Genomic DNA, 12,919 nt, shown 5'->3' on the forward strand with positions numbered 1-12,919 from the left:
CCGTGTACCCTGCATTGGCAGGCAGATTCTCAACCACTGCGCCACCAGGGAAGCCCCACCTAGCAGGATTTTTAAATGAGCTATTTAATTATCCTACTTTATCCCTATCACTAATGGACTGTTACCCCAAATATTCAGAGGATTCTTAAAACTCAACAATAAGAATACAACACAATTAAAAAAAGGACCAAAGACCTTATCAGACACCTCACCATATGTACAGATGGCAAAAAGCATATGAAAAAAAAAAACACATATGAAAAGATGCTCCACATCATATGTCATCTGGGAAATGCAAATTAAAACAGCTATAAAATATTACCATATTCCTATTGGAATAGCCAAAAATCTAGAACACTGACAACATCAAATGCTGTCAAGGATACAGAGCAACAGGAACTCTCATTCATTAACTGTGGGAATGCAAAATGGTACAGCCACTTTGGAATACAGTTTGTCCAGTTTTTACAAAACTTAAACATTCTCTTACCACACAATCCAGAAGTTATGCTCCTTAGTGTTTACCCAAAGGATTTGAAAAGTTGAAAAATGTCCACACAAAACCTGCACACAGATGTTTATAGCACCTTTATTCATAATTGCTAAAACTTGCAAGCAACCAAGATACCCTTAGTAGGTGAATGGATGAGTAAACTGTGGTACATCCAGACAATGGAATATTATTCAGCATTAAAAAGAAATGAGCTATCAAGCCATGCAAAGACATGGAGGAAACTTAAATACCTATTACTGAGTAAAAGAAGCCAGTCTGAAAAGGCTACACACAGTAGGAGTCCAACTATATGACATTCTAGAAAAGGCAAAACTATGGAGACAGTAAAAGGATCAGAGGTTGCCAGGCATTGGGAGGAGGGATGAGATGAAGAGGCAGAGCACAGAGGACTTTTAGGGCAGTGCAACCACTCTGTATAATACAGTTGGACTTCTTTATCCTTGGATTTCTCATTCATGGATTTGGCCAACTACAGATCAAAAATATTTGAAAAAAATTCCAGAAAGTTCCAAAAACCAAAACTCGAATTTGCCTCAGCTCAGCAACTGTTTACATAGAATTTACATTGTATTAGGTATTATAAATAATGTAAAGATGGTAAAGTATACGGGAGGATATGTATAGGTTATATCCAAATAGTATGCCATTTTATATAAGGGAATTGAGCATCCACGGATTTTGATTTCCATGCAGGGTTCCTGGAACCAATCCACTGTGGATACCGAACGTATCTTTATGCATTTGTTCAAACCCATAGAGTGTACAACACCAAGAGTGTACCCTAATGTAAATGATGAGAATGACAAGAATGGGAATAATGGAGTGGGAGGAATACAGATCAGCTAGGATCTTCTGTCTGTGTGACCACAGCCATTCAAAAATACCTTTGAACCCTTTACTTCTCCCCAAAGCTGCAGAATTAGTTGCCCCTCTTACTTGTTTCTGTGTTATCTTATATATACTTTTCTTGGCCTTTGTCACATTGTGTTATAGTTGTTTCCATGTTTGTCTCCTCACACTCCATGGATGGTGCTACTTGAGGACAGGGCAAGACAGGAACCATATGTCATATTCCTCTCCCCCTCAGTGCCTAGCCCTATACCTATGCTTAGTAAATATTTGTTGAGTGAAATTGATAGGGTTTTTGTGGAGGTAAAGAAGTTAGAAGGAATATTAAATTCCTGAAGCTGAGATAGCCAGGTTTTTGAATCATTGTTAACTTGTATAGAACACCCTGTTTCTTCTGAAGAGTAGTCACAGTAAGCTTCTGAACTACTGTTACTTTAGCTGTAGGAGTTTGGCACTGATTTTGAAGTCTTGGCATTTGTCTTCTATTTTGTTATTGTTCTCTGGGGCTTGGGTTAGGAGAAAATGTTTTCTGTAGAAGATTTTGATTTCAGACTCCTTCTGGGCGTATTAACTGAAGGTAAATTTTTTCTTTTCATTTTTCAAAATATGAAAGAATTATAAAAGACCCAAAGGGGCCTTTCAGTTGAGGGTTTTGCTGATGGTGTCACAGGAGGCAGTTCTTAGCTACATCCTAATGGAGTATTTTTATTTATAGATTTTGGAGACACAGTATATTACCACAGAGGGTAATATACCTAACTTTAGGACGTCTGGGTTTGAGTTTCACTTTTAGTATTTATTTGTAAGTGTGAGCCTCTCTGAACTTATCTTCTTATTTGGAAAAATTCTTGATTTCATTTTCATGAACTCTAGCACCCCCTGTCAAATAACAAAATGCCAATTTCTCTGGTTTCAGTAAATGGTACAATCAATTGCTCAAGTCAGGATAGAATGTACTCTTTTTTTTTTTTTTTTTTTTGCGGTACGCTGGCCTCTCACCGTTGTGGCCTCTCCCGTTGCGGAGCACAGGCTCCGGACGCGCAGGCCGAGCGGCCATGGCTCACGGGCCTAGCTGCTCTGCGGCATGTGGGATCTTCCCAGACCGGGGCATGAACCCGCGTCCCCTGCATCGGCAGGCGGACTTTCAACCACTGCGCCACCAGGGAAGCCCTAGAATGTACTCTTGATTCTTCTTTCGCCCTCATTCTCTCTATCCACTTCATCAGGAAGTCATTTTGTTTCCACCTCCACAAAATTATTTTGCATACATCTATTTTCTTTGTCTCTGCTATCCCATAATAACTTAAATCTTAATTCTTACCTAGATTTCTGTAACAGTTTCCTGCCTAGTCTCCCTACTTCTGCTCTTGCTTCTCTATAATTTGTTTACATAGGAGAATACTTTTTTTTTTTTTCCGGCCATGCTGTGTGGCATGAGGGATCTTAGTTCCCTGACCAGGGATAGAACCTGTGCCCCCTGCATTGGGTGCGTGGAGTGTTAACCACTTGACCGCCAGGGAAGTCCCAGGAGAGTACTTTTTTATAAAATAGAAAAGACCATATTATTCTTCACATGTTTAAAATCTTAAGTGACTCTCAGTCATACTCCAGATAGAGTCCAAATTCCTTTCTTATAAGATCCTTACCGACTGGGCCCTGGTTGACTTTTCTAATTTCATCTTTCTGCACTTCCCGTTAAACTACTATGCATTAGCCATAATGATCTCTTAGTTCTAACCTGTGCTATTCAGTATGGAGGCCACTAGCCATGTGTAACTGTTGAGCACTTGAACTGTGACTAGTCTGAATTGAGATGTGCTATATAAAGTACACACTGAATTTCAGACTTAGTATTAAAGAAAGAATGTAAAATATTTCATTAAATGTTCATTTTCTGTTGAAATAATGTTTTAGATATATTTGGGTTAAATAAAAGATATAATTTCACTTGCTTTTACTTTTTAAAGTATAGCTATTAGAAAATTTTAAATAACTAATGTGGCTTGCATTTGGCTCACCTTATATTTCTGTTGATATTTCTGTTGATAGATATCCCTTATCTAACCCACTGAGTTTTTAAATTACTCAGGGCCTTTGTACATGTCGTTGCTTTCTTTGCCTAGCCCGCTGTGTAGCTGGCTTCTTCTTGCTCATCTAGAAGATCTTAACTTAAATATTGCCTCCTAAGAAAGGCAGTCTTTAAATGCCCTATCAAATTAAGTTCTAGTTTGTTGCTCTCATGCCATATATCCTTCCCTGCATTTGTTTGTTCACTATTTGTCTGACTTCTTAACTAGTTCCATCAGGGTAAAGAACATGTCTCTTTTGTTTATGACTACATATTCATGTATATTCATCAACCAGTAAAGTGCTTTTTCAGAGTAGGTTCTAAATAATTACTTGTCAAAGGAGTAATACTGGAATACCTTCTTCTCAGATCTGTTGTAAGATCAAATATGTGAAAATATCTTGTAAAGGGCTGTACCAGTGTTATATGTAGAGAAGCGGAAGAAATTGGTCCTTAAATGTGCTGAGATTATCAGAATACAACTCAGTATTCTAGTCAGTATACAGGTATCACTTTTGCTAACTTAAGAATAAAATTCTTTAAGAAATTACTTCCAAAGGAAGAATTCTTGTCAAAAAGAAAATTTAATTTGATTTTGTTCTTCAGTAATTTCACAGCTATGTATTTGTATTTAAGAAAATAAAGGTTAACTAACGTAGTTTGTAACATATTGATTATAAGCCCATAAATAGCAGCAGAGATCTGGAGAAGAATGATAATTCTTACTTTTTAAACTCTTAGAGATGGGGAAAGGAAACGAGCAAGATTTAAGTATAATTTCAATACAGGTAGTTAGTTTAAACCTCTGTAAAAGCTTAGGATATAGGTGGGGAGAACATCACGAGCCTTTTAAATAGCAGTAATAGCAGTGGTAGCAGCAGCAGCAGAGGCAGTAGAGGTAGCACTAATGTAGTAATAGTGGCAAAAATTTGAGTGCCTACTATGCCAGGTAGCCTTCTAAGTCTATAAAAACATAACGAAAACCATAGGAGATATGCTTATTAACCCAGTTTTTCGGATGAGGGTTTGAGGCATCAAGTGGTAAAACAAATTGCCCAAGGTCACACAGCAACACCTGGGTACAGAGTTTGTATTTGATCTAGCATAGAGTAAAAAGAGAAGTGGCCAAAGATGGATTTGTAGAGGACAACATCGGATAAAGCATAAAAAGGATCCAGGAAAAAAGATACCTGAGAAGTAGAAGGAAAAACCTAAGGACTTGCCGTCATAAAAGCTATGGGAAGAGAGAGAAGAAAAAAGAAAGATTGTTAGTATGAAAATAGCTGCATTTATTGAGTGCTAGGTATATGCCAAGTGCTTTGTTTACATTTTATTTATTACTGTTATCCCTATTTATAGATAAGAAGCTGAGGCTTATGTCAGTATTAAGTAGAGGAGCTGGTGTTGAACTCAGGCCTTTAACTTCAAAGCCCAGGTGCCCAATCTCTAAGCCGTCCTGCTTTGCAACAATATGAGGGTTTGTAGAAAGTAGTGATTAAATTGGGAGGAAAGGTAAAATTAGAAAGCCAGCCCAAGAAGTACAATAACTGAATAATAAGAGTTTAAGAAAGATATTGTCAAAGAAACAAATTAGGAAAACTTCCCAGAACGAAGGATATGAATTTCTAAATTAAAAGGGCCCATCTGGGACTTCCCTGGTGGTCCAGTGGTAAAGAATCCGCCTTGCAATGCAGGGGACGCGGGTTCGATCCCTGCTCAGGGAACTAAGATTCTACATGCTGCAGGGCAACTAAGCCTGCGTGCCACAACTACTGAGCTTGCGCGCCTCAACTAGAGCCCACAAGCCGCAAACTACAGAGCCCACATGCTCTGGAGCCTGTGCGTCACAACTAGAGAAGAGAAAACCCTCACACCACAACTAGAGAGAAGCCCACGCACCACAATGAAGATCCCGCATGCCTCAACAAAGATCCCGCGTGCTGCAACTAAGACCCGACGCAGACAAAAATAAATAAATAGATTAAAAAAAAAATCTTTTTAAAAAAATTGAAAGGACCCATCATAGTGCTAAGCACAATGGATGGAAAAAAGATTTGTGTCAAGGCATTTCATTGCAAACTTTTACAACTAAGGAGCCAAAGAAGAGTTGGAGAAGTTCCCAGAGATGAAGGGAAAATGGGTTATTAATAAAATTAGAGTGATTACAGACTCTTCAATAAGAATAGTGAAAGGTAAAAGGCAACTGAGGGCAATATCTTCAAAAATCTCGAAAAATTATTTCTAATGTAGTTTGCAGTGCAGCCAGATTTTGAAGTGTGAGAGTAGAATATATTTTTTTCATGTATGCAGTGTCTCAAATTTACCTCTCGCTCAATCCCTCTCAGGAAGCTTTTGAAGGCGTTAACCCACCAAAATGAGAGTATGTACCAAGAAAAAGGAAGACAGGATTTAGGAAACAGATTATCCAAGCCAAGTGCAAGGTGGATCACACTGAAGGGAAGTCCCTGGAGGACAATTGTATACCAGGTGTGAGAGCGAACAGTCCAGAATGGAGCAGGTCAGGTTTCAGAATGGACATGTTCAAAAATTGATAACGTGATAAATGTGTTGTGGAGGCTTATAAAATTGGATGAATTGGGGAACGAATTAGGCATGAATTAATAATATGTACATATAAAGCTAAATAAAATTAAAGCATTTGTTAACTCAAGGGAATGTAAAAAGTTGGGCTAAGAAAGTAAAACTAATCACAGCACACTTCATAGAATAGCTGTGACTTAAGTTACATAGTCATGTTAATGTATACACAGAATCTTGATCCAACCGAAAGTATGTTTTAATTATATAGGGATGGTGAGATGTAAGGAGTGTATGTGTGTTATGGTGGGCAAGGAATGGATGGTATGGGTGATGCGGAAGAGAACTAAATTGTCCTTTTTTCATAGTGAGAGGTCAATAGATAAATTATTTAAAAGTTTCTTTTTGGTCATAGACCTCATATAACTGGTAAAAAATTTTAAGTAAGGGGAAAAAACAGTGATGAAGCAGACATTAGCTGAAGGAAGACCCAGTATTCTTATTACTGCATCTGTGGATTACGTGAACCTTAAAGCTATTTGCAAAATTTTGTCTATATGAGCTTGAAGTTCTCAAAGGGATTTGTGACCCTAAAATGTCCAAACTTATGCCTTAGTAAGAGAGGTGTAGGGGATGATACGGTGATGGTGTTATTTTTCAGCATGCTCATAAGATGTGGTTGTTTTGGTGTTGATTCTGTTTTTGAGCCGGGGCTACTCTTCGTTGCGGTGCTGTGAGCTTATTTCCATCTGGGTCGACTTTGGTGGCTTGACTGAGCATTTTTTTTTTTTAATTATTTTTATTTATTTGCTTGTGGCTGCATTGGGTCTTCATTGCTGAGTGTGGGCTTTCTCTACTTGCGGCGAGCAGGGGCTACTCATTGTTGCGGTGCGCGGGCTTCTTGTTGTGGTGGCTTCTCTTGTTGCAGAGCACGGGCTCTAGGCACGTGGGCTTCAGTAGTTGTGGCACGTGGGCTCAGTAGTTGTGGCTTGCTGGCTCTAGAGCGCAGGCTCAGTAGCTGTGGTGCCCGGGCTTAGTTGCTCCGCGGCATGTGACGTCTTCCCGGACCAGGGCTCAAACCCGTGTTCCCTGCATTGGCAGGCTGATTCTTAACCACTGTGCCACCAGGGAAGTCCCCTTGATTGAGCATTTTAAGTGAAGAGACTTCAAGAGCAGTTATGTGAACCTGAATTGGTATGGGTATTTGGAAATTTGAGGCTGTGGGCCCAGTTTTAGCAGGAGGTATATGGCATATGATAAGTTTGGATATGCATTTTAATGATAATTTGAGTGATTAGCAAACTACTTTATTTCTTAATGCTTTCATGTGCTCTAAATAGGGAGGGAGTTTTCCCCTAGTAGCTGTCTGATGTCAGCATGATTTAGCTAATTAAAATGAATAGTCATTATATGTACTAGTTATTACTCTCCCATTTATTATATATATAACTTACTCTTTACTGCACAGACATTTCTTGAATATCTTCTTTATGATAGACACAGTCTTTGGTACTAGGGATATAGAGATATTCAAGACACAGTCTCTATTTTGGGGGAAGTCAAGTAGCAGATGAAACTGAGAAAAACCTTACTGAGAACTTATGACTGCTCAGGCTTCATTGTTCACATTATAGAATGGTTGCCTTTTAAAAAGTTGGAAATGATCGGGCTTCCCTGGTGGCGCGGTGGTTAAGAATACGCCTGCCAGTGCAGGGGACACGAGTTTGATCTGGCCCACATGCCGCAGAGCAACTAAGCCCGTGCGCCACACCTACTGAGCCTGCGCTCTAGAGCCCGTGAGCCACAACTACTGAGCTCACCTGCCATAACCACTGAAACCTGTGTGCCTAGAGCCCGTGCTCTGCAACAAGAGAAGCCACGACAATGAGAAGCCTGCGCACTGCAACGAAAAGTAGCCCCTGCTTGCCGCAACTAGAGAAAGCCCGCGCACAGCAACGAAGACCCAACACAGCCAAAAATAAAAACAAATAAATAAATAAATTTATTTTTAAAAAATGTTAGAAATGATATGGTGTATTGGCAGATAGAAGGGGTACCTTGTTCTGAAGTAAGAGACAAAGATGTTTTGAGGTGATTAGAGAAGTAAATGAGGAACATAATACTAGACCACTTCTGCTTCATCAAGGTGAGGCCATTTGCTTGGGAATGTCTAAAGAACCAGATGGTGAGGCAAGCTGGGGAAAGACATGAAGATAGGAAGATAGGAGATTTGATTAGAGGTGAGGAAGGTTGTCAAGCATTGTCTGCATCATAATCTGGTCTTTTTTATTTTATGGAGAAATTTGTCTGACCTAAATTTTGTTGTTGTTGTTTTATATACAATATAATACTAATTTTTATTGAAAATACATCAAGTATGGAATAAAATATATCCAGTATTAATAGTACTGACCTGAATTTTTTTTTTTGTGGCTGTGCTGCATGGCTTGTGGGATCTTAGTTCCCGAACCAGGGATTGAACCTGGGCCCTTGGCAGTGAGCACACAGAGTCCTAACCACTGGAATTCCAGCACCAGGGAATTCCCTGACCTGAATTTTTAAAACAACTTTCTTCATATGTAATTCACATACTATACAATTCACCCATTTAAAGTGTACAATTCAATGGCTTTTAGTGTATTCACAGGTATGTGCAACCATTGTCATAGTCAATTTTGAAACATTTTCATCACCTCAAAAAGAAACCTTGTGCCCTTTAGCTATCACTCCCTGTCCCTGCATCCTCCTCAGCACTGTGCAATCGTTAATCAACTTTCTGTCTATAGGTAATGCCTAGACATCTCATATAAATGGAGTCATTATATGTGGTATTTTGTGACTGGCTTCTTTTACTTAGCATAATGTTTTCAGGATTAATTTATGTTATAGACTGCATTAGTACTTCATTCCTTTTTTAGCTGCGACCTATTTTTTTTTAATTAATTTATTTATTTTAGTTTTGGCTGTGTTGGGTCTTCGTTTCTGTGCGAGGGCTTTCTCTAGTTGTGGCGAGCGGGGGCCACTCTTCATTGCGGTGCACGGGCCTCTCACTGCCTGCGACCTATTTTTTTAAATGTAAATTTAATTGAAATTGCTTATGCCCGGACTTCCTGGTGGTCTAGTGACTAAGACTCTGTGCTCCCAATGTAGGGGGCCTGGGTATGATCCCTGGTCAGGGAACTCGATTCTGCATGCTGCAGCCAAGAGTTCACATGGCGCAAGTAAAAAGATCCCGCATGCCGCAACAAAGATCGCGCACACGCCAATGAAGATCCTGTGCGCTGCAACTGAGACCCGGTGCAGCTAAGTGAATGAACGAATGAATAAATAAATAAATCTGCTGATGCCATTGAACTAAGCTCTTTTGGATTTTTTTTTTTTTTTTTTTTTTTTTTGTGGTACGCGGGCCTCTCACTGTTGTGGCCTCTCCCGTTGTGGAGCACAGGCTCCGGACGCACAGGCTCAGCGGCCATGGCTCACGGGCCCAGCCGCTCTGCGGCATGTGGGATCTTCCCGAACTGGGGCACGAACCCGTGTCCCCTGCATTGGCAGGCGGACTCTCAACCACTGCGCTACCAGGGAAGCCCTCTTTTGGATATTTTTACTGAAAGATTTCTCTTCTATTTTAGTCACTTGTTTTAGTTAAAATATAAATATTTACAATTAAATCTTCAAACTAATTATATCCTATATTACGCAAAAAAACAAGATTCCTATTTCAAGAGAATAGCCTACTTGTTAAACAGAAGGCTTCCTTGAATATCTTATTTCTTGGCATTGCTTTAACATACTAATCAAAATGCCATTTTAATAGCAGTGAAAAAGTAATGACATGATTTCAGTGCATTTGACTATGAGGTGCAAATCAATGATACATTTTTCTAACTTAATTAAATGCTGTTCTCTCAGGCCTTCGGAGCATTAATATAATTTTCTGGTTCTACTATTTACTTATATTTTCCTAGTATACTGTCCTTGTACCTACTCACAGCATACTACAGCCATGTAAAAAGATGATTTTTCTCAATTATGTGCGTCCTCCATTCTCTCAAAAACAAAAACAAGTGCAGTAAGAAGTCTTTAATAATATACTATACTGCAACTTCCTGGCTTTATTTTAAGCATTATTAAATATTTTAATTTTATTTTGTGAGTTATAGCTGTGTAACAAGCCCCCATAAAACTAGTTGCTTAGAAACAGTCATCTTAGTATGTCTGTAGATTCTTTGGGTCAGGAATTTGGACAGAGCCTTATGGAGAGGGCTTGTCTCTGCTTCATAATGCTTGTGAAGCTGAGAAGCTGGGAAGACCCTTCATCTAGGGCCTTGAATTATTTGATTATGTATCCACACTCATGTCTGGTGGTTGATGATGGGACCTCGGCGGGGCTGTTAGCCAGAATAACTACATATGGTCTTTGTGTGGGCTAGTTTAGGCTTCTCAACAGCATGGTGTCTGGGTTCCAAGACTGAGCCTCAGTAATGACTACGTTAAATAAATAAATTTTAAAAAACATCTTTATTGGAATATAATTGATTTACAATAGTGTGTTAGTTTCTGCTTTATAACAAAGTGAATCAGCTGTATCTATACATATATCCCCATATCTCCTCCCTCTTGCATCTCCCTCCCACTCCCCCTATCCCACCCCTCTAGGTGGTCACAAAGCACCGAGCTGATCTCCCTGTGCTATATGGCTGCTTCCCACTAGCTATCTATTTTACATTTGGTAGTGTATATATGTCCATGCCACTCTCTCACTTCATCCCAGCTTACCCTTGCCCCTTTCTGTGGCCTCAAGTCCATTCTCTACGTCTGTGTCTTTATTCCTGTCCTGCCCCTAGGTTCTTCAGAGCCTTTTTTTTTTTTTTTTTTTAGATTCCATATATATGTGTTAGCATACAGTATTTGTTTTTCTCTTTCTGACTTAATTCACTCTGTATGACAGTCTTCCATGTCCTGGCTATTGTAAATAGAGCTGCAGTGAACATTGTGGTACATGACTCTTTTTGAATTATGGTTTTCTTAGGGTATACGCCCAGTAGTGAGATTGCTGGGTCGTATGGTAGTTCTGTTTTTAGTTTTTAAGGAACCTCCATACTTTTCTCCATAGTGGCTGTATCAATTTACATTCCCACCAGCAGTGCAAGAGGGTTCCCTTTTCTCCACACCCTCTCCAGCATTTATTGTTTGTAGATTTTTTGATGATGGCCATTCTGACTGGTGTGAGTTGATACCTCATTGTAGGTTTGATTTGCATTTCTCTAATGATTAGTGATGTTGAGCATCCTTTCATGTGTTTGTTGGCAATCTGTATATCTTCTTGGGAGAAATGTCTGTTTAAGTCTTCTGCCCATTTTTGGTTTGGGTTGTTTGTTTTTTTGTTATTCAGCTGCATGAGCTGCTTGTAAAGTTTGGAGATTAATCCTTTGTCAGTTGCTTCATTTGCAAATATTTTCTCCCATTCTGAACGTTTTCTTTTTGTCTTGTTTATGGTTTCCTTTGCTGTGCAAAAGCTTTGAAGTTTCATTAAGTCCCATTGGTTTATTTTTGTTTTTATTTCCATTTCTCTAGGAGGGGGGTCAAAGAGGATCTTGCTGTGACTTATGTCATAGAGGGTTCTGCCTATGTTTTTCTCTAAGAGTTTTATAGTGTTTGGCCTTACATTTAGGTCTTTAATCTATTTTGAGCTTATTTTTGTGTATGGTGTTAGGGAGTGTTCTAATTTCATTCCTTTACGTGTAGCTGTCCAGTTTTCCCAGCACCACTTATTGAAGAGGCTGTCTTTTCTCCATTGTATATTTTTGCCTCCTTTATCAAAAATAAGGTGACCATATGTGCGTGGGTTTATCTCTGCACTTTTTATTCTGTTCCATTGATCTGTATTTCTGTTTTTGTGCCAGTACCATACTGTCTTGATTACTTGATTACCGTAGCTTTGTAGTATAGTCTGAAGTCCAGGAGCCTGATTCCTCCAGCTCCATTTTTCTTTCTCAAGATTGCTTTGGCTACTCAGTGTCTTTTATGTTTCCATACAAATTACGAATTTTTTTTGTTCTAGTTCTGTGAAAAATGCTGGTGGTAGTTTGATAGGGATTGCATTGAATCTGTAGATTGCTTTGGGTAGTATAGTTATTTTCACAGTGTTGATTCTTCCAATCCAAGAACATGGTATATCTCTCTATCTGTTTGTATCATCTTTAATATCTTTCATCAGTGTATTTATAGTTTTCTGCATACAGGTCTTTTGGCTCCTTAAGTAGGTTTATTCCTAGGTATTTTATTCTTTTTGTTGCACTGGTAAATGGGAATGTTTCCTTAATTTCTCTTTTAGATTTTTCATCATTAGTGTATAGGAATGTCAGAGATTTCTGTGCATTAATTTTGTATCCTGTTATTTTACCAAATTAATTCATTAGCTCTAGTAGTTTTCTGGTAGCATCTTTAGGATTCTCTATGTATAGTATCATGTCATCTGCAAACAGTGACAGCTTTACTTCTTCTTTTCCAATTTGGATTCCTTTTATTTCTTTTTCTTCTCTGATTGCTGTGGCTAAAACTTCCAAAATTATGCTGACTAATAGTGGTGAAAGTGGACAACCTTGTCTTGTTCCTGATCTTAGAGGAAACAGTTTCAGTTTTCCACCATTGAGAACGATGTTGGCTGTGGGTTTGTCATCAATGGCCTTTATTATGTTGAGATAAGTTCCTTCTAGCCTACTTTCTTTAGGGTTTTTATCATAAATCGGTGTTGAATTTTGTCGAAAGCTTTTTCTGCATCTGTTGAGATGATCATATGTTTTTTCTCCTTCAGTTTGTTAATAAGGTTTATCACATTGATTGATTTGCATATATTGAGGAATCCTTGCATTCCTGGGATAAACCCCACTTGATCATGGTGTATGATCCTTTTAATGTGCTGTTGGATTCTGTTTGCTAGTATTTTGTTA

At 38.8% G+C, this 12,919-nt stretch overlaps 1 protein-coding gene across 2 annotated transcripts in view; it reads left to right on the forward strand.

Moving 5' to 3' along the window:
• EVI5 (ecotropic viral integration site 5) overlaps positions 1-12,919 on the forward strand; it is a 205,972-nt gene that overhangs the window by 24,875 nt on the left and 168,178 nt on the right. The gene's annotated exons all lie outside the window — the stretch shown is intronic.

This window comes from Lagenorhynchus albirostris, chromosome 2, assembly GCF_949774975.1.
Source record: "Lagenorhynchus albirostris chromosome 2, mLagAlb1.1, whole genome shotgun sequence".
In the NCBI taxonomy this organism is placed as follows: domain Eukaryota; kingdom Metazoa; phylum Chordata; class Mammalia; order Artiodactyla; family Delphinidae; genus Lagenorhynchus; species Lagenorhynchus albirostris.